Raw genomic sequence first — 3,853 nt, 5'->3', positions numbered from 1 at the left:
CAGATGGAATTTCCACAGCAGGAGGTCCCTGTGTACAGCCCTGTTTGGGCAGTACAGAGGCTGCGGCAGCTGCACCAGGGCTGCCTTTGAGGTTTTTGACTCTCAGGGCTCTTGACAAGACCAGTGAACCTCTCTGGTTGGTGAGAGGCTGCATCACAGCCCCAACAGACCCTGGGGACCTCCAGCCACCAGGGAACCACTGCTCCCTGTGACACCCTGCACAATGGACCATGCAGAATACTGGAGCTTCCAAGTTAGTCCAGCCTCAGTTCAGGTGCCAAGATATGATTGCAATGTACTGTGTTGGGTTTGGCTGGGGTAGAGATAATCTTCTTCACAGTGCTGGTATGGTTTGAATTTGTGCTGGAAACCGTGCTGATAAAACAGAGATGTTTTTGTTATTGCTGAGCTGGTCTTTCTCAAAGACAAGGCCTTTTCTTCCTCTCATCCCACCCAACCAGAGAATGGGCTAGAGGTGCACAAGGAGTTGTGAGAGGACACCTCTGGGATAGCTGACCTCTACTGACCATAGGGATTTCCCATACTATATGGCACTACGCTCTGCAGATAAAGCTGGGAAAGAAGTAGAAAAAAGATATTTGTTGGAGTCACAGCATTTCTCTTCCCAAGTCACTTCTACATGTGATGTAGCCCTGCTCTCATGGGGGTGGATAAATACCTGCCTGCCCCTGGAAAGTGGCAAACGAGTTCCTTGTTTTGCCTTGCTTGTATGCATGCATGCAGATTTTGGTTTACCTACTAAACTGTCTTTATCTTAGTCCACAAATTTTCCCACCTTATTCTTCTGATTCTCTCCCCCAGCAGCAGGATGGAGCAGTGAGTGAGTGGCTGCGTGGTGCTTAATTGACAGCTGGAGTTAAAACATGATATGCACGAAGATTAAAAATATGCCTGCTGAGTGGCTATGTAGATGTGTAAGTCCTCATGTTATGTACATTCTTGTGGGTGTATGTGGTTTCCTCTTTAACGAGCTTGGCAAAGATTTCTGGAGTGGAGGGAAGGCAGAGGAGAGGAAGAGTTTGCCTTCTTTTGTACCATGTGGCACACTTTCCTCTTAAGCTAATTTATCTAGCAAATTATTTGTGATTGTGAGGACCTGTGATACTTGGCAACAGAAACAAGAGTTATGTCTCCTTGTGGCACATCGCAGGAGACATTTAAAAGCCACAATATATTGAGCCTTGTATTTGTCAGGAGGTGGTGGGTAGTGTAGTGTGGGCTATGGTAACATGTAGGGAAGATGTTTTTATGGCAGTTCTGGAAAAAATTGTACTTTGCTTTCCTCTGCGGGTAACTGGACTTGCTGATTCAGGTGATATTTTCAAGCACTAACCTGTTTGAGGCACTAACATGCCTTTGACAGAAGATGGTAGGTCAGATCCTGCAGACTTCAAAATTAATTTGATTTCCAGTATTTCCTTCCAGCCAGTCTGGGCTTTTCATGCTGCCCTTGATAAACCTGGAAATGTTTTAGGTTAGATACCATGCGGCTAGGGAATTGTGCAGGTTTCTGCTTTCAAATAAAACACCACTAATAAATGAGAATACTTCCAATGTACGATGTGGCTTTTCAAAGGTCCCTAAAAGATTAAGGAATATGTCAGGGGGTGAGTGCAGTGCCATTTTTCTTCCTCTCTGTGAGTTACAGCAAGTGCTGGGTTTATCAGCTGTCTCACATGTTTTGATAGAGACAATACAAACAAGTGTTTCTAAATGCGCGCTCTTGGTATCTCTTCTGCTCTTCCTTCACTTGCAAACGGTTTTGTCTTACTGGTTGTTGTTTTACTCTGCGCTATTATGCCCTGTTTGTTTCTCTCTCTCTCTCTCTCTCTCGTTGTGGTGGTGTTTTTTTTTTTTTTTGGTCACTCTATCTGTCCCAGGAAATTGTAGCTTTTTGTTTTATTACATAAAGCAGGAATATTTCCAGGATATGTACAGCTATGCTCTTGAACTTGTGACATTTAAAGGGCAATAGAATGCTAATGTGACTAAAAAACCAGGAAAAATGTCTTTATATAAGTCAATGTGAAAATGGCTCAACTTACCTTTTAAATGGCCTAATTTAAACAACATTCATTCATAAGGGGATGGAAGGAGGCTGCAAAACTTGGGTGATACAGATAGAACTAAAGAAAACAAGGCAAACTTTTGTCATTCTCTTTTGACACCTTTAAAAAAGATGCAGCCAACGTTTCCTATGATGGGAACTCCTTACCATTTATTTTCTGCAGATGAAAATTCACAAGAGTAACGGACTGTGAGTTTTTGTTTTGTTTTCATTCTGCTGTGAAAAATGTTATAACCTAAAAGCAATTTTATTGGATTTTTTAACATTGATTTTTTGATTTTTCTTTGAACATGTACAGTAAAGTTCAACATTTTAGAGTTCAGTATTTCTAGCTGATACTATGAGGCCTATGACAACTATCTATTACACTTGCAGGTCAAATCCTTTCTAAGGCTCTACTGATTTTATGTGTACAGCATGTGGCTGCTAAGTCATGAAATTATGTGTATGGATTGAAAATGAAGAAAAGCACCCATAAGTTTTACATTTTTGACCTATCCTTTCCACCCTGATCAAGTTTCTCAGCCAACATGGAAAATCACCACGATTTTCAGATTACTACAATAGTCAAATGGCCTCAAATAACAAGAACAATTTGTGATTATGACCCACAGTAATTCCAAGGTACGTTATTATTCTGAATGAAATAGGTTTATTTGATTAAAGTTATACATATGAAGGAAATTTGGCGTTGAAAGTTGGGAGTGTCCCATGTATGTGTGCTAAAGCTTTCTACTTGCAATAAGAGAATTATAGGTATTTTTTCTGTTTCTTTAGAAACAATGACATCAACAACAAACCAAATTACTCAGAGAATAAGCAGGTACAGATCCTATATGACATCTTAAAAGTACTCTTGACTAATTAATATTATAAACTTACTAAAATATTGTTTCCTTTAATGCAAGTTATTCTTTCTTTTCCAGTAATGCATCGCCTGTTAAATTTTTGATGCGGAAAATTAGTGCTTCAGGTCTGAAGAGAGTGACAAGCATAGTGTTGAAAGAGTAGCAAGAATAATGTTTGAGCTATAATTTCAGGATTAATAATGCAGATTCACCCTTCCTAGTGGAACAGAAATGTGGACACCTCATGAAAGCTCCATGCTGTAAGTTAAGTTTTGTTTTAACTCCAAACAACCAGTGATATTGATGCTTCCTTACACCTTGATTTTACAATATATAGAAAGTTTTATGATGCCTCTTTTTTGTCCCACTACCTCAAGGTGCTTTCTCATCTCTTATTTGTGTGCCCTGCTCTTAATATTCTAGCTTAAGTGCTTCCTGCCGCTGAGTGGGCTTGTTTTGTTCGTGTCTTAGTTCCGGCCAGGACAGAGTTAATTTATTTTTACAGTAGCTGGGAGTGGTGGTGCCCACCTGTAGTCCCAGCTGACAAGGGAGGCTGAGTCCACTGGATCACTTGAGCCCAGGAATCCTAATTTCCTTTAACAGTTTCTCCTAGGCTGCAGGATGCTGTGGAATGTGGCCACAGCTAAGACTGTAATGTTACTCTGTACCATCCTATGCCATTGCCAGTGGTGGGGATAAAGAACTCTTGACTTCCTGGAGGAAAGGCGTTCCTTTTCTGGTCAGGAGAAAGCATAGTGTGATGGGAAAGAGCTGTTAGGTATTTGTTGTAGGTTTTATGTGTAAATTGTTGACTTATGTGGTTTGTTATTAATGAAGTTGTTACTGTTCATTTTCTTATCTCATTGCTGTTTCCAGTAAATTCATTGTTCTTATCGCAACCTGTAACACCTTCTTG

At 40.4% G+C, this 3,853-nt stretch overlaps 1 long non-coding RNA gene across 1 annotated transcript; it reads left to right on the top strand.

Annotated features, from left to right (window-relative positions):
- The first annotated feature begins 2,470 nt into the window (after positions 1-2,470).
- Positions 2,471-3,168, top strand: LOC120750979 (uncharacterized). The gene is made up of 3 exons (XR_005700224.2): positions 2,471-2,713; positions 2,867-2,912; positions 3,016-3,168. It is a non-coding gene; the product is annotated as an uncharacterized LOC120750979 (long non-coding RNA).
- The last annotated feature ends 685 nt before the right edge of the window (positions 3,169-3,853 follow it).

This window comes from Hirundo rustica, chromosome 3, assembly GCF_015227805.2.
Source record: "Hirundo rustica isolate bHirRus1 chromosome 3, bHirRus1.pri.v3, whole genome shotgun sequence".
Lineage (NCBI taxonomy): Eukaryota > Metazoa > Chordata > Aves > Passeriformes > Hirundinidae > Hirundo > Hirundo rustica.
The sequence above is the reverse complement of the archived record's forward strand: the minus strand, read 5'-3'. Positions and strand labels throughout refer to the sequence as shown.